At 38.4% G+C, this 21,101-nt stretch overlaps 1 long non-coding RNA gene across 1 annotated transcript in view; it reads right to left on the bottom strand.

Annotated features, from left to right (window-relative positions):
- Positions 1-12,699, bottom strand: part of LOC144313637 (uncharacterized) — a 29,563-nt gene extending 16,864 nt beyond the window's left edge. Inside the window, exon 1 of the long non-coding RNA XR_013379267.1 lies at positions 12,523-12,699. This is a non-coding gene — a long non-coding RNA (uncharacterized LOC144313637). The remainder of the gene's footprint in view (positions 1-12,522) is intronic.
- Between the last annotated feature and the right edge of the window lie 8,402 nt (positions 12,700-21,101).

Raw genomic sequence — 21,101 nt, 5'->3', positions numbered from 1 at the left:
CATTATTCGATCTCTCTGTGCCTTGGTTTATTTATCTAAAAATATATAGATGAAGAAAACTGTACCATATACTTCAAAAAAGTTATTATTAAAATTCATGGACATTGCAAATGTAAAATGCTTTGCAAATTACATAAGTAATAGATATTATCATTATGATGGTTAAATTGCTGCATGATTTTGGGCAAATCACTTCAACTTATTTGAGGATTACTTTCCAGTTCTGTAAATTGAGGCTAAATAAGGTGACCTCTAAGTTTCCTTCAAGTACAAAAATGTTCTTGTCTAAAAAATATACTGATGTTCCAATACCACATATATATATAACACATTTATGGAAAAGTACTCCTTAATGTGGAAAAAATGATAGCAAAACATTAAAAAAATGCAAACTTTATAATTTCTTATTATCTTAGCTACGCCATATTTTAGAATTTTAACACAGATTTCTATTTTTCTGTGTCTTATGTGGAGGTGGTTACTAATAAGACCTTCCTTCATCTCTGTAACTACTCTGATCCAGAGAGAAAGAAATTTTAGTATTCATACACAAGTTCATCCTCTATTCCAAATATATGGAATTCAAAATATTCAAAATAATGTGGTCATTTCACTAAATATCATGCAGTTTAAGGCATTTTTGTGAAGTTTAAAAAACTTTATCTGCTGGGGCACCTGGGTGGCTCAGTGGTTGAGTGTCTGCCTTTGGCTCAGATTGCGCTCCCCATGTCCCGGGATTACATCAGGCTCCCCCCAGGGAACCTGCTTCTCCCTCTGCCTAGGTCTCTGCCTCTCTGTGTGTCTCTCATGAATAAATGAAATCTTTAAAAACAAAACAAAACTCTGCCTGCTTATTCAGATCAAGAGCCAGGCCAAATTTTGGGATGATAAAAGGTCTAGGAATCACTTCTATCTGGATTTGCATATAAATGAAATCATTTAAAGGAACACCTAATTGGAATTGGGATCAAGGGAACTGTGCTATGAAACTATTGGAGGATTCGAGGTTCCCTATTTTAATAATGTTCTGCCAAACATCTGTTTTATTGCTTAAAATCACGTAAACAAATAATAAGAGATTTGATAGAATAGCATCTCAAAGTTGCTTTTTAAATTATTTAGAGATTTAAGGATATAACTTGTTGTATCTAATGTATTTCTTAGCAATTGACCTAAACATGTTAATTCCCTCATAATTTCAATGACTTCATTATATTTTGATGCAGTTTAACTGCTTGGTTTGAAATATACTCACAGTGACATGTTTTTTCTTTAAGTCTTCCTGAGTACATTATGATTTGTCCATATTCCATAGAGTTCAACAGTCATCTATTAGATTGGAGAGAAACAGTAGCAAGCAGGAGCCAATTCCTTCCTTCATATTCTCCAGTATTTAGCAGTTGAAAGCTGACAAAGTTAAACCAGTGGCCTCCCATTTCTGCATAAGAATTCTGTTTTTCCAATATTTTATTTCATCATTTCACTGTCTTATTTTAGTTTCATTATTCCCATTTCCGGGCTTGATATTATTGGATTTGTTTTTACAACAGTTGTAGAATTACAATGATAGCTCCAGTTTTTTCTCCCTGACTGTATTCACACCCTTGGCCATCTCATTGTGAGTGGGGTGACTGTTCATCCCTCAATAAGCAACTCAGCCAGCTAACTTTCTTTGGTTAGTGGGATGTTAGCTGACCTGACTGACACAAGCCAAGTCTTGAAGAAGGTGTCTGTGGCTTGCTAACACTGTGGACATCACCACGAGAATATCTTTGGGCTAGCCTGCTGGAGGATGTGAGAAAGTGGGCACAGCCAGAGTCACCCTGCTTATGCCCAGTCACCTGGATCAGGCAATGGCCAGCTGACCCCCAGTTGTGTGAACTGGTCCAGCAAAGGTTGGCAGAACTGCTAAACCAATCCTCAAATCACCCCAGATGCATGAGCAATAAACACAACATTCTCTCCAGCAATGCAGCAATGCAGTGTTATTGTCACAATAGACAAGGACACACTACCAAGTCCTATCCTTAAGCAACTTCTCTTCACATATATAATATTTAAAAAAAAAAACAACTAAAGAGACTATTTGGAGTGGCTGAGCATCTGCCTTTGGCTCAGGTCATGATCCCGGGGTCCTGGGACTGAGTCCCACATCAGGCTCCCTGCATAAAGCCTGCTTCCCCCCTGCCTGTGTCTCTGCCTCTCTCTCCATGGCTCTCATGAATAAATAAATAAAACCTTTTTTTAAAAAAAAATAATAATAACCCTTAAACAGACTATAAGGGTAGAATAGTCTAGAACAAAAAGGTATGGATATCTTTTGGTCAAATTTTGCAAGTATGCCAGGAATCTCCTATGCTGTTGATGGTGAATGAGAAAAAGTTTTATACCCACATTGTTTGACAAGATGGATTGATTAATACCATCAGAACTTTCATTAGGATAAAAAGGATAAAAGCCAGTGACAAGTCTGATGCTTTTCTGACTTAAATAAATTCAGGTAGGTGTCTTAAAGAAAAATTGGAGTTTATTGTTTGTTTGAAGTGCAGTTAGGTGATATAGTTACAAGGCATTGGTTCTCAACCCTGGCTGCATATCAGAAGCACAAGAGGAGGGTTCCAAAAATACCCATGTTCAAGCCCATCCCAGACCCCCTGCACCGGCATGTCTGGGAATGAGGCCCAGGTTTATACATTGTTTAACAGCCCTTCGGGTTTTCTAATATGCAGGCCAGGCTGGCAGATATTACCCTAAGAGGAATGATTGCATTATATAAGAGATAATGCTAAACATTTCATTCTGACCTCAAAAAGTAGGTTTCTTACAAGAGTAGGCTTCTACCCTTTTTTTGCAAAAAAGGTAGTGGTCGGTCAGTTCTTTGGTGACAAGGTACAGAGCAGAATGATTTAAAGACTTGAAACATATGGACACTGGAAGGTCTTCCAGAGTAGTTAGAGCTCACTGTCTTGTGAACATTGTTGGCATGTAGGTTTTATTTAAGTTTTTATTTAAATTCAACTTAGTTAACATATAGTGTAATATTAGTTTCAGGTGGACAATATAGTGATTCAGCTTCCATACATCACCTGGCACTCATCACAAGTGCACTCCTTAATCCCCATCACCTATTTCACCCCCCACCTCTCCTTTGGGAACCATCAGTGTGTTCTCTAGAGTGAAAAGTCTGTTTCTTAGTTGGCCTCTTTCTCTCTCTCTCTTTTTTTTTTTGTTTCCACATATGAGTGAAATCATACGGTATATGTCTTTCTCTGACTGACTTACTTCACTTAGCATAATACTCTCTAGCTCCATCCACAGCATTGCAAGTGGCAAGATTTTTTTTTCCTTAGATATTATTTGAGAGAGGGAGAGAGCACCAGCAGGAGAAGGGGCAGAGGGAGTGGGAGAAGCAAGTTCTCTGCTGAGCAGGGAGCTTGATGCGGGGCTCAATCCCAGGACCCCAGGAGCATGACCTGAAGTGAAGGCAGACACTTAACTGAATGAGCCACCCAGGCGCCCCAAGATTTCATTGCTGAGTAATATTCCATTATGTGTGCATATCTGCTCATTTGTTAATTGGATTGTTTGTTTTGAGGGTGTTGAGTTTTAGAACTTCTTCATATAGTTTGGCTATTAACCCTTTATCAGATTTGTCATTTGTAAATATCTTCTCCCATTCTGTAGTTTGCCTTTTAGTTTTTTTTTTTATTGTTTCCTTCCCTTTGCAAAAGCTTTCTATTTTGATGAAGTCACAAGAGTTTATCTTTGCTTTTGTTTCCCTTGTGTCAGGAGACATTTCTAGAAAGAAGTTGCTGCAGCTGATATCACAGAAGTTACTGCCTGTATCCTCCTCTAGGATTTTGATTTCATGTCTCACATTTAGGTCTTTCATCTATTTTGAATTTATTTTTGTGTATGCTGTAAGAAAGTAGTCCAGTTTCATTCTATTGCATGTGGCTGTCCAGTTTTCCCAGAAGCATTAGTTGAAGAGACTTTTTCCTACTGGATATTCTTCTCTTCTTTGTCAAAGATTAACTGACCATACAGTTGTAGGTTCATTTCTGTGTTTTCTCTTCTGTTCCATTGATCTCTATATCTATTTTTGTGCCAGAACCATACTGTTTTGATCACTATAGCTTTGTCATATAACTTGAAGTCCGGGATTGGCATCCTCCAGCTTTACTTTTCTTTTTCAATATTGCTTTGGCTATTTAGGATCTTCTGTGGTTGCATACACATTTTAGGATTGTTTATTCTAGTTCTGTGAAAAATGTTCTTGGTATTTGATAGGTATTACATTAAATGTTTAGGTTGTTTTGGCTAGTATATTTGTTCTTCCAACCCATGAAGATAGAATGTCTTTCCATTTCTTTGTGTCATCTTGAATTTCTTTCATCAATGTTTTATACTTTTCAGAGTAAAGGTCTTTCTTTCACCTCCTTGGTTAGGTTTATTCATAGGTTTCTTATGGTTTTTGGTGCAATTGTAAATGGGATTGACTCCTCAATTTCTCTTTGTGTTGTCAGCATATGTTTTGATCTAATAATTTCTACCTGTCTTGTTCAGTGTAGCACACAGTTCAATAATCTTGTAACTTTCAAAAGCTTTTCATTAACAATTGCTCCTTAAGCCCCTCAGTCTCCTTCCCCCAAGAATGTACTAACCAAAGCTGAAGCAAAGAAAAGTATAGTGCTTCTATAAATCAAAAACTCCCACAAAGATTATGGGTTTGGAAAATGGTAATTATGATTTCTGCCTCCATAGCAAGTTGAACTACTGTTTGAATACTTTAAGTGGTAATATTGCTTGCTAGCATAAGAATTCTAGTTTTTTTAAAAAAAGATTTCTTATTTATTAATGAGAGACACAGAGAGGCAGAGACACAGGCAGAGGGAAAAGCAGGCTCCCTGCAGGGAGCCCGACGTGGGACTCTATCCCAGGTCCCCAGAATCAGGTCCTGGGCTGAAGGCACGGGCTGAAGCCTGTGCTAAACCGCTGAGCCACCCAGGCTGCCCAAGAATTCTAGTTTTAAGTTCAGATAGGTTTAGATTCAAAATCTGGTTTTATCACTAATTTTGGTTTTGTCATTTTAAAAATGGAGATAATAGTTAATGGTCAGTTGCTCATGAGGTTGCTGAATGTATTAAATAACATGTCGCAGAAAAGTGTCCTTCACAGTTCTTGGCAGACAGTAGTACTCAATACATGTTATCTATAATAATGATAATAGTTATTTTAATTACTATTATATCATAAGGCAATCATTCTATTTTATATTGCTTGGCAGCTCTGTACGATATTTAGGCCATTATATATTTTCTCAGAACTTCCAGTGACTGCAGTCATATTCTGAAGTACTGGGTGTTAGGACATTGACATATGAATTTGAGGCAGGAGCACAATTAAGCCCATAACAAAAAGCTTTGGAATCTTCTCCCAGAGTATGAAACCAGAGCATAGTGACCAAGGACAGAACACAGCTAGAGCTGATTCATTGAGGTAGGGTTTCTTTGAGCGTCTTTCCATTAGTACCCAGGGCTGCCCTGACTTGACTTCTGTCCTTCGTGAGACTTGGTCCTTTGCTTTCTCTTTTTTTTATGAGCAATCCCCATTCCACGTGATGCACTCTTTTCTTTTCCCTTTAAGCTAGCCAGAATTAATTTCTATTGTTTGCAATAAAAAAAACAAAACTAAACAAAAAAAAAAAACCTCTGACACATACCCTGAAGTTTGTTCCCCAAGTGTGGACTCTAGACAACTTGTGCCGAAAGGTGGCATCACCCTTTGGAAGTCCTTGTGACCAGAACCAACAAATTCCCAATTTGAGTTGGACCAAAAGAAAACTCCCTATATCCCTGGGTGGCGCAGCGGTTTAGCGCCTGCCTTTGGCCCAGGGCGTGATCCCGGAGACCCGGGATCGAATCCCACGTCGGGCTCCCCGTGCATGGAGCCTGCTTCTCCCTCTGCCTGTGTCTCTGCCTCTCTCTCTGTGTGTCTCTCATGAATAAATAAATAAAATCTTTAAAAAAAAAAAAAGAAAACTCCCTAATTGTGTATGTGTGCAGATATTTTACTTTATGAGTGAATTAAATTACTTATATGCTTAATAATAATTTGTTCAAAGAATATATGCTGGGAAAGGATTAGGAGAAAGTGCTCTTTTTTAAAAAAAAATTCTATTTATCACTGAAAAACCTTATTTTTTTTGGTTTAGTTAACAATTGTGAAAGTTCCCTTATGAAGACCAGGAAAAAAGTTGGGCTAAACGGACAGAACACAAATTCTCTGGTAAGAAATGTGTTGCTTGGTAATAAAAGGTTTCGAGTGAAAGTCAAACCCATAATGCTTGATTTACAGGGTGGCTCTGACAAAGACTACTATTTATACTCAATGTTCATCCTCTATCTCCCCTTTTTATGGTATTAGACTATTTTAGTTGGGTCCATGGCCACCCGGAATAAAGGTGACATCTTCCAGCCTCTCTTGCAGCCAGTTGTGGCCATATGACTATAGCTATTGGATGAGTTACATGGACAGTTTTATGGTTTGTACCCTCCCCTTCTCTTTTATTCCTTGCCATGACTAATTATGGATCTAGTGGGCTCTATTAGACAATGCAGACAAGGGCAACATCTAGAAGAGCACTAGGCCAAGAGAGAAGGAACATGGCCATCTGCTGATTTTATGGGACAGACCCTTGGCACCACCTTGAATACTAAGATCCTTAGTATTGGAGAAAAATAAGCTTCTCAAAAAAAAAAAAAATAAGCTTCTCTGTTGTTTTAGGCTCTGTATTTTGGTTTAACCTGCAACAGTATCTATGTCCTATCTGATATAGTGGCCATTAATATGCTTTTTATCCTTGATTAAATATGGGGGTAATAGAGCAGCCCGGGTGGCTCAGTGGTTTAGGCCGCCTTCAGCCCACGCTGTGATCCTGGAGACCCGGGATCGAGTCCCACATCAGTCTCCCTGCATGGAGCCTACTTCTCCCTCTACTTCTCTCTCTCTCTCTCTCATGAATAAATAAATAAAAATCTTTAAAAAAATATGGGGGTAATAGTGGTAAATGGGACTATAACCAAATTAGAACTGTTGGTAATGAGTTGTATTCAACATGCTCAGTGAACGATGAACATGTACAATATTCACTTTTATCATATGTTGAAAGTGAGAGGAAGGCCCTCAACTTCAGTAAGAAATGTTATATTATATATTTCAATCCCTCTTAAAAAATGCTAGCAAAGAGCATTGCCATGATTTCAAGAGGTTTGCCAAAGTAGCTTGTATTGCAGTATAGTGGGTTTTGTTAATGGCCTGATCCTATCACTTCAGAGCCAAAAACAACTTAATTTCTTGATGTTTAAGAGAAAAAAAGAGAATTTCTTAATAAAATCAAACTCTGGTGCAAACAGCTCTATCATGCTGTGTATAAGTCCTTTCAAACATCAAATACTCAATTTTCTTCCATCTTCAGAGGAAAAAAATAATGACATCATATTGGGCACATTATAAAACCACATACATATGCTGTAACAGAAGTGGGAATGCTTTTCAGAGTCAAATGGAACCAAAGAATGGAAATCATTTGCCCCTAACTTCCAACTCAAAGCATACAACAGTCCAGCTCTTGAGTGTGGTATGTTCCTTGATTTGGTCTTTGACAGAATGCTGAAAGTAGTCCTCAATTGGAAGTTTGTCCATAATTTCAATCCAAATATCCAGAGCCATTTGTCAGATCCATAAAACATTTTCTGCCAGTTCTGATGACCTATAATTGTGAGTTAGCATTTTTTTTATCTAATAGAATAAAAAATGAAAAATAAAACCATTTGAACTTGGAATCTAATCTAGCACTTTAGCTATCCATTTTTGAGGTTGATGTCAATTTTTGGTGAAAAGATTTCAAATCTTAAAATCTTTCTAACAATTACATAGTTTCTCTTTAATATTCTCATGAGTGTTCTTTTAAAAATTACCTAAAATGGATGTCTCCTATGTACATCTAGTGTCTAATAAGAGCATCTTGTGTTCCAAAAGTCAAGGAAAACCTTTTTTTTCAGAGTTTACATTTTCAGATTCTTTAGGGCTAAGATTCTTAACTGGGATCCATGAGTGAATTTATGAGTCTATGAGCCCACTCACTGAAATTACATCAAAATTTTGAGGATGCAGAGCCATAGCTTTCATCAGATTCACACAAACATTCATAACCCCCAAATAGACTAAGAGCTTATAAGATATTGGATAATAGATACTAAATAAGTGTTTAATATAACCTGGCTCTATACCATTAAAATATTAAAACAGTTCAATCCTTTTGCAATGATGAAAGCAAAATATCTATTGCAACAGCCCACAGTTTTCAAACCTTATTATTTTTCCTCAGTTGTACCAAGTCTTGATACTGTGATACTGAAGCCAGAGCCCTGCAGTGGCTGCTTAATGGAGAATATAACTCAAGATTGGAATAAGAGTTTGATGTTTACTGCATCAGTTTCAAAGTCCAGCTGTAAATATACTATAGTTGAGAAACAGAGCAATATAATCTTTTCAAGCTTGAAAAAACAGTGATGCATAGCCAAATACTTTGAACTGTTTGCTTAAGAACAAATCTATTTCAAGATTTGATTACCACTAACTCAGACTTTTTCATCACTAAGTCCTTTCAATTCCATATCATGTGTTTCAAATTTTGTCTGCATAACTTATTTTTGTTCTACTTTTCTGTCAAAAACAATGTGGAAATCCCAGGTTATATAATTGAGGACTTGGAGAGGCCATATACATCTAGCCAACCAAAATAAAATGAAAGCTATTATCATGAAACATGCTTAAGGAAGTGTATCCTTTGTTCGGGTAAAGAGTGCCAACATTTGTGATCTTAGAATGAAGTCAAAGGAAACTAAAATGGGTTTTCCTTAATGCAACCATGTGCAGAATCACTCTTTACCAAACATATGATCCATAAAAATATTTGTGCATATTTAGATACCCATGAGAACAAATCAATTTCAAGTAAAATAATAATGTATTATTTTTATAATATACCTGCAGGCTGAAGTCATCCCATTCATCTTCCTTACTTGGGTTTATTATCCTACACATTTGATAAGTCAAGTGGAAGCCTCTCTGCACACCCTCTCTGTATATAGAGCAGACACCAAACTGCTAATTTCTTTCTTCCTCCTTCCTTGTGTCAGGTTGACCATGCAACACATTTGAATTACTGTTAGAAGGTAAATGTTGCATGGCTTTGAACCAATATCTCTCCTGTCTATAGAGTTTTAAATTCACATGTGGGTGTTCTAGAAAGAGGAGGTTACCAATGTGTAGAGTTGTGAAGAGTCACCAAGGAAGGCAATTTAGATTTCTTTGTGGAGGGGTCAAGAGAGTAGGAGATTTTTCTGATAGGTACCTGATGGAATAAGGAAAACATTTCTCTATGGGGTGGCAGTGGAGAAAGGCTGACCATTACTGGACTGGCTATTGTATAAAATTGCCACAAAAATGCTTAATAAAGAGAAAATGAACAGCATATGGACTCTGGTTGAGGCTTCATGAAAACATTCAGGGAAAGAAAGAACAAAGGGCAATCTTTCCAATGTATATAGAAGAAGTAAGATGTTTTCCTAAGTTTTTCTATCACTGTCAGCATTTGGGATGGAAATATGCTGTAGGAAAAAGATTAACTCCAGTTTGCTTAGAAAGAATTTTCCCTGAAAATAATCCTGTGTGTTTTTAATATGTCGGGTTACATTGCCAATCAGTTCTATTTGGTAATTTTCAGTATGATTTCTTTTTAACCCATGAATTATTTAGAAGTAGGTTTTAAAATTTCTGAATTTATCAATTTCTTGGCTCTCTTTAGCTATTGATTGCATTTGTAACTTTGTTGCATTGTATTTTTGAGTTGTGTTTGTGGTCAAGTGGTGATCAGTTTTTGAAAATGTTCAATGTGTGCTTGAAATTAATATGTATATGCCATATTTATTTATAGGACTGTATACATATACAACATATATATGTATACACACACATATATATGTTATGTCAAGCTTAATAATTCTGTTGTTCAGATTTTCTCAATTTCTACTTAATTTTGATCTATTCAATCTGCCTCTCAGAAAGGTATGTTAACCTTTTTCTGCTATGATCTATATGATTTTCCACTATGATCTAAATTGTTAGCCACCCCTTCCTGCCACCTCTTGTTTTTCTGCTTACTTTTTGGCATGTATTTTGAGGTTATGTTTTTAGGTGGATACATAATCAGAATAATTATGTCTTCCTGGTAAATTTATCACTAAGTAGCTCTTGATCTTTAATAATGCTGTTTTGTGCTTAAATCTGTTTAGTATACATCACCTTTTCTTTGGTTCCTATTTATCTGGTGTTGTGATCATCACTGGTTGCTCAACCAGCATCCATTTATCCCTCTTCTAGTAGAACCAGGACCTCATTTTGTTCAGGTAGCCACCTCTTTCTCACACAGCTAAGTGTCTCAGGAGAAGGTTTGTTTGGTTTAAGGGTGAATCCATTCTTTTTTTCAGTTGATAGATCATTAGGTGTGGGATTCAGTGCTGGCCAAAATGAAGTGTGTGGGTAGGTAGGGAGTCTTTGGGAAAGTGTCCTTCTTCTGAGCAAGAGCTGGGGTCTCTTATTTCCACCTGGATATTGCTGTTTCTGGTATGACACCCAGAATCGCTGCAACCATCTCGTTAGAAGCCTAAAAACCCAAACAGGGATGTCAGAGCACAGAGATGGAAAAGACCTGGGTCCTTTATACAACCATTTGCCTAATTTCTTCTTGCATATCCTTTTAATTTTTTATGTGTAACTTTCCTTCTAGTGCCTTATATAACCTGAATGAAGTTGATTAGCTTCAGACCTGAACACAGGTTTTTTTCTTAACCTCTTAAGAGGTACATTCTTCCATTTATATTCATTTACTAATATATTTGCTCTTCTGTCATCTTATTTTGCTGTTTTCAACTTCTTTTGCTTTTTAATCTTTTGTCATATATACTAACTTTTATCTATTTTTTTCTTGATAACTTTTGTAATCAGGGCAGCCCCGGTGACCCAGTGGTTTAGTGCCGCCTTCCGCCTGGGATGTGATCCTGGAGACCTGGGATCGAGTCACACGTCGAGCTCCCTGCATGGAGCCTGCTTCTCCCTCTGCCTGTGTCTCTGCCTCGCTTTCTCTCTCTGTCTGTGTCTGTCATGAATAAATAAATAAAATCTTTAAAAAAAACTTTTGTAATCATGTTTTCATTCTGCAAGCAGGTGCCTTTAAAAATAAGAAAAATTCTCAATGTTCAATGCCAGTTTTATAAAAGCAAAAATTGATACAATTAAATGGTAGCAAGAATGAAATAAATCATATATATACATGTAATGAGATGTTGATAAGCAAATGAAGTGGTAATATTGATATTCACCTGGAAAAAAATTTTAAGAGATAATGATAAAAACAGTTTGTAAAATTCTATGTACAGTTGACCTTTTGTGACTTCCTATAGTTTGTTCCCATTCCCTTTATATTTAGCAGAAATTCTGTTATGTTTCTGGCATGTAACGCCACTTTTCCTAGTTTCCACATCTAGTTCAGGCTTTCTTCTATTTTTATCTTCCATTGGTCCTATCATTAGCCTGAGTGGTGGTGTAAGAATTAGAGTTTTTATTTCTTCTGTAAGTCTTTTTTTCCCTTTAGTGTTGGGTTTCATTCATTCGTTCCTTCAATAAATAATAGTGACTACCAACTAAGTGCCAGGTATTTAAGTGTTAAGGTTAAGTATTTATGCTTAATTGTAATATTTTATCATCTATAAACTAAAAACAAAAGAGGCTGGAAGATAGAAGGTGTTAGAAAATAAAAGCCCAATAAGGTAGCTTTGACTATGAATGAATAGGAGAGATAACTTCTCATTATGTATTTGTTGTTTTCCAACTGAGTAAGTAGAGTAGTGATCAGAAGAGAGTTCAAGGAAAGTAAGAGATTAGTAAATCTGAAGTTCCTCTTATTATTTTTTTAAAGATTTCTTTATTTTTAAAGATTTCTTCCCAGCAAGTGGGAAGGGAGAGACAGAGGGTGAGAATCCCAAGCAGCCTCCCTGCTGCGCCCAAGAGCCCAACGCAGAGCTCAATGTCATGACCCATGAAATCATGACCTGAGCTGAAATCACTAATACTTAACTGAGCCACCCAGATGCCCCAGTTTAAAGCTGGTTTCAAGGTGTGAATCTTATTCTACAACTTACCAGGAAAATCCTGCCATGTCACTATGTAAGAAAATCAATAGCCTTTTAATTATCTATGCTTCAGTTTCCTCTGTAAAATGGGCTAAAAAAAAATAGTGACCCTTCTAGGTCTAGCCTAAGGATTGAGTAAATACAGGCAAATGGAGTAATAATGACATAGCTATTATATATTATAATGATATTACATATTACTACATGATATTAATAAATTCTATTATATAACGATATTATATTAATATGTCAGGCACTTTGTACTTACTTTTCATATGTTAGCTAGCCCCTTTAATCCTCATGTACCCTATGAAGTCAGTGTGATCTTTCTTATTTTGCAGATGAGGTTTAGAGGCTTACTCAAAACATTTTCCCCAGGAAATAAATTTTTTTTCCCTAGAAATTTCAAAGATATGAAGACTAGTAATTACAGGGAAAAAAACCTGAAATTATGCTTTTTTAGAAGGCCAAAGTTATTGTTAATTTAAGAATAAATGTATCACCCACAGTTGTTCTCACCAATTACATTTTGTTGAAATGAAAATAGAATTTATTGAGATGATAATTGCATACGGGACAACTATTTGCATTGGAATGTTTTTGGTTTTATTTGGAATTGAGCAGGAAGCACAAGAACCTTTGTTTTGATTTAAAGATTTTATTTATTTATTCATGAGAGAGAGGCAGAGACATAGGCAGAGGGAGAAGTAGGCTCCCTACAGGGAGCCCGATATGGGACTTGATCCTGGGACTCCAGGATCACGCCCTGGGTGTGAAGGCAGGTGCTAACCCGCTGAGCCACCCAGGTGTCCCGCACAAGAACCTTTGACTCTGTGGAAGACCCATTGTGAGAAATGGGATTCACACTCTCACACATTTAGTGACACAATAACTGAGAAGAGGAGAAGGCTTTGTAGCACCTATTATGCCTTTTAATACATAGAATTGTTGCTTTTCTTTAAGAGAGAAATGCAAGAGATCCAAGCTAAGGTTTACTCCCTGAGAATGTTCTATAACCTGTCATGGTTTGTTACACAATAACCTGCCATTGTTTGTTTCTTAATATTTGCCTACTTATTCACCCAAATCAGAGCCCAGTCAAGGACAGTTTATTCCTGCTCCCCTTCTGTCACCTGCATTACCTGAAGCAGGCAATTTACTGGCTCCCTCCACTGCACACTTCCCCACTGAGTACCTGCTATGTGAGGTGAGTGAGATGGAGTCTCCATGTTGTAGTCTCTACAGAACCCAATGAAATCAGCATAAATCCATTCCTTGCCTTGGTTCCTCAGGGATGGATACAGTTAAGTCTAAAGCAATCTATGTTGTCATTACCTGAGTCCGTTCAATCAGCGGAAAGCCCAGAGGTTTACTCAGTGGCTCGAGGAAGTGAAACTCTTTTGAATGGAGTGATGTGAGGATATGACCTTTGGAATTGCTGCAGCCCTTTTGCAACTATGAGGGAACCCAGCTGAGGAAGACAACATACAGTAGAGGGGACAGCCAACATAATTTCAGACAATAAAATTCAAACTATAATGGAAGTTTACTTGAAGATCACTCTACCTTTGGAGAGTGGTTACAAGGTCCAGTAAATTCCCTTTATTTTATTTTATTTTATTTTTATTTTTTTAAAGATTTTATTTATTTATTCATGATAGTCACACACAGAGAGAGAGAGAGAGGGGCAGAGACACAGGCAGAGAGAGAAGCAGGCTCCATGCACCGGAAGCCCGACGTGGGATTGGATCCCGGGTCTCCAGGATCGCGCCCTGGGCCAAAGGCAGGCGCCAAACTGCTGCGCCACCCAGGGATCCCTCCCTTTATTTTAAATGCCATTTTGAGTTAGGGTTTCTGCTTTCCAACTACATGCATCTTAGTGCTGACAGTGGTGTCAGACAACAGGCTTGTAGAGAAATGTATGAAATCCAGGACTGTTTATTTAGCCATATGGTAACATAGTCAATAATAACTTGGTTTTTATTATTGCAGCTGATTAACTGCTTCCTGATGTCTTTTGTGTGTACCCTACATTGTATTATCTTTCTCACTTTTGATGTGGTCCGTACACATTTGTGTTCCTTCTTTTTGTTCATCCTTGGTGATCTGGCTCAACATCTTTCCTTGGTTCTCTAAATTGCCTTTCAGAACTTTGCACAGTTCTGCTCCTCCAATTTGGCAGGCTTTTCCCTGTCCTGCACTTCCCATATAGTTTGTTCACCTGCCAAAATTGTTTGTTTAAAGAGCATCCAGCTCTTCTGGAATCCTTTCTTCCCATCAAGTCTTTTTTTTTTCCTCGTCAGTGCCCTACACTTGTTGAAATTTGCTTTCCCAGAACTGATTATTTTTCCCTCATCAGCTTCTTTCCTTTTCCTTAGGAAAGGAACTTTTTTTTTTAATTACTTTTACAGAAGCTTTAGTTCTCTTTTAAGTCTTTATTAACTCTGCCATTATTGAGAATTGATTTTAAAAGGACTTTTCCCTTATGATGCATTTTTAAGCAAGTAACTATCTCCAGTATATTTTAAATCTATTTCACAGTTTGTGGTTGACCCATTTTCTACAGACAATATCGGGGAAGTTAGAAACCTGTCTGATCACTACACTGGGGTATTTGGATTCCTGTCCTTGTATAATTCCAGTCCTTGTATAATCTGCTAAAATAGCTATAATTATCCCCCACCCCACTCCTAGCTCATCATATGCATACCTCTTTTCAAAGTGACTTTGTAGCTTTTTTGACCCATGACTTCAAATGCAGCAGAGGTGATGTACTAGTTTTTCCTAGGATTCAAGAAGCCTTGTATACATGTGCTTGTTCTCTTAGAACTTGGCCCAGCCTCCATGTGAACAAACACTGGTTAGCTTACTGGAGGATGAGAGACTCCATGGGAGATTCATGTCAGCTCATCTGTCCCAGGTGAGGCCCTAGACATATGAGAGCCCAGCTAGTAAAAGCAAAGCTAACCTCCCGATGATAGCAGATGCATGAGGGTGCCCAGCTGAGTCTAGTCCAAATTGCTGACCAGCAGAATTACTAGCTAAATAAGTGGTTGTTTGGAATGGTTTGTTAACCAACAAAAACTAATTGATAGAGAAATATTTAAATCTCTGAGGATACCATCATGGAAGGAGAGTGCTAGGAATGGGGGAGGCTATGGGAAAGGAAAATTGGTGGTAAGGAAGAAAGAGCCCAACAGGGCAGGCAATGTCAGTCAGAGGTCAACTGTGAGAATGGCTGGGAGGCAGAGCTGAGGTTGGTATTACAGAGTAAGTTTTCTTTAGTCCTGCCCTAACCCCAGAATCTCCCACAAATGACTCCTACTCATGTTTGCCTTGGATGCGTGGTATTTTTCAGAATCAAAGAAAAGAGGTTGTGTTTCATATCTGCAATCACAAGGGTATGAAGGGAGGAAGGAAAGGGGAGTAGTTGCCAGAAGTGAGACTTGGGTTAACTGAACATCTAGAAGAACCAAGCAATGATTAGAATTGTGCAGTAAGTCAGAAAGATAGGTCCCACCCAAGAATTCCTGGAAATATTCAAAGTGTTGAGTTTTTTTCTCCTATGTAGGTTCAAGCCAATTTTATCTAAATCTTAGTGCATAAGATCACCCCACAAACCAGAGAATGTTCAGTCACCAGGAGCCATCAGGTAATACAAGCTTCTGTCTATCAGATACGTTGTGTCTTCATTTGTTTCAAAAGCTTAAGGTGGCTACTGAAAACATGGTATGGCACACCAGTTCAGGTCTGGCATTGGTAAGAAGTCATTTTAATTAATTCATTGCTAATGTTTCTTTTAGTACATCTGGGATCAAAAGAGAAATCTGCTCACCAACCAATGTAAAAAGCCAGGCAACAGCAAAACAGGTGTGAAGTTAAAACTGAATTCTTGGGTGTGTTTGAGGTAGAGGGAACAATGCAGGCAAGATGTAGAAGCAGGACGGTACAGCGTATTTGGGGAAGAGAAACAGTTTAGTCTGGCTGATTATAGTGGACAGTTGTTTGAAATACCATATGATGTATTTTTCCTCCCTATTATTTCCAGAGTTAGTATTTTTTATTTGTTTGTTCGGGTAGTTGGTTGTTTTGAAAACCCTGCAGCCTTCCCTCCATTAAACAAAGAAGATGAAGATAATTTTTTGCAGGGAAAGGGAGACTGAACACTGTCCAGAACAAAGTCCTCGCTCAGCTCTAAGTTTCAAACTAGATTTTTAAAATAAAGTCTGGAGATAAATAATAGTCTCAAAAAATTAGACTTTCAAATACTCTGCAGTGCTAGAAAATCAAAAGAGTGCTTTTGTGCAGTGATGGGGAGAGGGTATGAAAGAGAACTGGGGGTGCTGTTGGTGTCCACTCATTGATCTGTATGATCTTGATCTTATATGGATGTTTGCTGTGAGAACTTTAATTGAGCTACATACTCATAATTGTATAAATAACTGAATGAATAATCAATAGAAAAAAAATAGCCTTTCAAGCAATAGAGGAATGTTTTCTCAAATGTCTTGGAGCAGAGTTTTTATTTGAAGAACCAAAGTTTTGAGAGGTGGCCTCAGAGAAAGATGAAGAATACCATTAAAAAATGTGCCCAAACATAGAGGAGAATGAAAACCTTCTACTTTGGGAGGAGATGCCTGGGAATGCAAGGAAGAAAAGGGGAAGAGGTTGCTTGCAAGCTCTTGTCCCACTTGGAGTTTGAGGGAAACAAAACAATATTAGGGATAGCTTGAGTAGGGGCAAGCCTCAGACAAGTTCCTGTGTCAGCAAAGCATCCCAGAGGAAGATGCCCCAGCACACCTGGCTGGGAGGGACATCTAAGTTGGTGAGCTCAGAGCAGCCTCATAAGATCCTCTTACAGCTTTAAGATGCTGGGAAAGTTGCCGACACATCCCAGCCCTCCAAGAGGGCCCAGCAGTGTGGTGACCTGGATGCCAGAAGAGGCCAGGGGTCCTCAAGAGAAGCTGCTGAGATGAGGCCTTCCCTCTTGACTAGGATCCATGGAGGACTCCAGGCATCAGCACAGTTGCCAGCACAACACCCCAAACTCCAGCCACACATCAGCAGCCACCAACACAATATGCCCAGCGACCATGAGAGCCCAAACTCCCTGCAGTGTGACAGGGAGGCAGACTGGTGATGCAACCATCAGGGAAACATAACTTACCTAGAGGCTCCTCTATGCCTCCCAGGAATCCTCCCTGCCTACAAGGTGCCAGTGAGGGAAGCAGGTGAGAAAAGGGAGAACACTCAAGAAGTGGGCAAACCCTGAAAAATGCCAAAGTTAATCCAAAAGAGCTATTCTTCTAAATCAAGAGAGGCTGGACACTTTTATTTGGCAAAATCAAGTTTTTCAACCATCAGCAGAAAGGCATGTAAAAATTAAAGTTCTATGAATTTCTGCACATCAAGTCAACATATGTGATTTTTTTTGTTGTTTTGGACCAGAGTACATGTAGAATATATTTGAAAAAGAATAGTGGGAGAGAAGACCGGTGAGGTAGATTGAAATTAGAACACAAAAGTATTCTATAAAGGAAGGGAAATCGAAGACATTTATGTTAGTTTCCTTGATCTCTGAATAGAAGGGCCAGGACTACATCTGATCATCTAAGAATATTTATTTAGAATGTTATTATTATTATCATCATCATCATAATTATTACTTTTAGAAGGTTATTATTAATGTTTTTTTCCTGGGAGACATTATGCTAAGTGAAATAAGCCACTCACAGAAGGACAAATACTGAATGATTCCACTTCAATGAGATTTTCTGTGACTATTCTAAAATGAACTCAGAGAAGCAGAAAAACGAACAGTAGTTGCCAGGGGTGGGGGCTGGGAGGGAATGGGAAGATGGTCAATGGCTATAAAGTTTCACTTATGATACATGAATAAGTTTTAAAAAATTTTAGAATATTCTAGAAACTACAACACATTGCCTATAGTTAACAATTTGTTAAGCAGGTAGGTTTCATGTTACTATACACACACACACACACACACACACGTGACACAAGGAAACTTTGTTTTTAAATATTTTATTTATTTATGAGACAGAGAGACAGAGACGCAGGCAGAGGGAGAAGCAGGCTCCACGCAGGGAGCCCGATGGGGGACTCGATCCCGGGCCTCCAGGACCACCTCTGGACTGAAGGCAGGCACTAAACCTCTGAGCCACCCAGGGATCCCCGACACAAGGAAACTTTGGAAGGTGTTGGCTATGTGTATTACCTTAACTGTGGTGCTGGTATCATGAGTGTTTGCATATGTCCAAACTCATCAAACTGTACAGATTAAATCTATGCAGTTATTTGCATATTAATTAAAATTCAATAGAGTTTTTTTTTTTTTTAAAGAATAAATTGAGGGTTTTCCAATGCTCAATAAGGAATTCCTCATTCCTTAAAAATAGATCTGCCCTATGACCCAGCAATTGCACTGCTGGGGATTTACCCCATAGATACAGATGCAATGAAACGCCGGGACACCTGCACCCCGATGTTTCTAGCAGCAATGTCCACAATAGCCAAACTGTGGAAGGAGCCTCGGTGTCCATCGAAAGATGAATGGATAAAGAAGATGTGGTCTATGTATACAATGGAATATTACTCAGCCATTAGAAACGACAAATACCCACCTTTTGCTTCGACGTGGATGGAACTGGAGGGTATTATGCTGAGTGAAATAAGTCCATCGGAGAAGGACAGACATTATATGGTCTCATTCATTTGGAGAATATAAAAAATAGTGACAGGGAATAAAGGGGAAAGGAGAAAAAATGAGTGGGAAATATCAGCGAGGGTGACAGAACATGAGACTCCTAACTCTGGGAAACGAACCAGGAGTGGTGGAAGGGGAGGTGGGCAGGGGGATGGGGTGACTGGGTGATGGGCACTGAGGGGGGCACTTGATGGGATGAGCACTGGGTGTTATTCTATATGTTGGCAATTGAACACCAATAAAAAATAAATAAAAAAAAAGGAATTCCTCATTCCTTCTTTGGAACATCAGTCCTCTGCCTAAAGGGCTAAAAGAGAAATATTCTTTCTCAGGAAATTATTACCAGTATTATCCAAAAATGAAAATCTCACACAGCCACCATCCAGGGCAGGTCCATTTGAGCTCTGTTGGGCTCACAAGCAGAATCTGCAGAGCTGAGAAGCTGGACCGCAAGTCTTGGCAAGAGCACATCTGTCTCACACATTTGTCTGATGCATTCATAGGCAGAGAAGAAGACAGGACTCTCCTTTACACCTTCACATTTGTTGTTTTAGCTCATAATTAGTTCAGATTAAAAGAATAACCCAAATAAATTGACTTCAGAGAGCACAATGTGTTAGCTCATCTTCTGTTTTAAATCAGCATCAGCTGGTGTTTATTGCTTCAACAAGACAGTGTAACTAAGATGACCCCTTAAGGTTTTACACCTTGCAAGTGAAGATTGGGAATAACAGCCAAAGCTTTTAAAAAGCAACACATGGGTCTAGCTGTGAGCTCCTCCTGATGTGTGCACAACACTCCAATAAGACGAGGTTTGGTTGGTGCTACCATGGCCTTGCAGTGGAGGTGCATAAAGCTGGAGGGAAAGAGCGCGCAGGTGCAGACAGCAGCATTTGCAAGCAGTCAGGAAACCGGCCTTACTGTCTTTACAGGACTGTTTGTATGGAAGTTTGGATTGCATCCACAGTGCAAATTGCACAAATTCTCATCGCAGCTCTCACCGAGGAAAGAGCTCTAATAGCTCCAGAACAAACTTTTCAGAGGCCTTCAGCCTTTTTCTCTCTCAAAAAGTGCAGTATTATACATGGTAGTTGCAGAAGAGACATATTTCCCCTTTAGCACAACCTAGACATCACACAGTGGAACTTATGAGAGTTAATGTTCATTTTTTAGGCCATTTTGGTACTATTAGTGGCATAGTTGCAAGGCCTTACTATTTTCCCAAAAGTATGACTATACCTTCTTAAATGCCTAATTTGCACTCACTGAATCACACACTGGAAGAACTTGGCTCCTTCAGGATTTAAAATATACTGAACCTACTGAAGCAGCTTGAGGGGATTCTTTGTCTATGAGTCAGTGACCGTGAAGCTGTTGGAATGCTTAGGAAACAGAGGTCCTTCTAGAGAGACAGTGTGTGAGTGTATCTCAAGTCCACTGACTCTGCTGGTAAGGATGCCCCAAACCACCTTTTCTAATGATAAATTTGAGGAGTTAAGTCTTAAAAATAACTGTATCTAATTCAGCAATTCCACTCCTGCTTGTCTACCCAAAAGAACTCAAAGCAAGGGCTTGAACAGATATTTGTACACCCACGTTCAGAGTAGCCAAATGATGGGAACAACCTGAGTGCCCCTCAGTGGGTGAATGGTTAAAGAAAAGGTGGTATATACTTACAATGGAATAGAATCCATCCCTGAAATGGAAGGAAATTCTGAAGACATGCTGAGTGAAATAAACCAAACACAAAAGACCAAATACTATATGATTCCACTTATATGAGGTTCCTAGAACTGTCAAATTCATGGAGACAGAAAGTAGAATGGTGATTACCAGGGGCTGAAGGAGGAGTTATTGTTTAATGGGTAGTTTCAATTTGGGGTTCTGGAGATGGGTTGTGGTGATGGTCACACAACAATGTGAATGAACTTAATGCCACTGAACTGTACATTGAAAAATGGCCACACTGGTAAATTTTATGTCATTTATATTTTACCATAATAAAAAACATTTAAAAATAACTGTATCAGGGGCACTTGGGTGACTCAGTTGGTTAAGCATCTGCCTTCAACTCAGGTCATGACCCCAGAGTCCTGGGATGGAGCCCCACATTGGGCTCTCTG

Source organism: Canis aureus, chromosome 5, assembly GCF_053574225.1.
Source record: "Canis aureus isolate CA01 chromosome 5, VMU_Caureus_v.1.0, whole genome shotgun sequence".
NCBI classification, from domain to species: Eukaryota; Metazoa; Chordata; class Mammalia; order Carnivora; family Canidae; genus Canis; species Canis aureus.
Note: the sequence above shows the minus strand (reverse complement) of the source record. Positions and strands in the feature narration are given on the sequence as shown.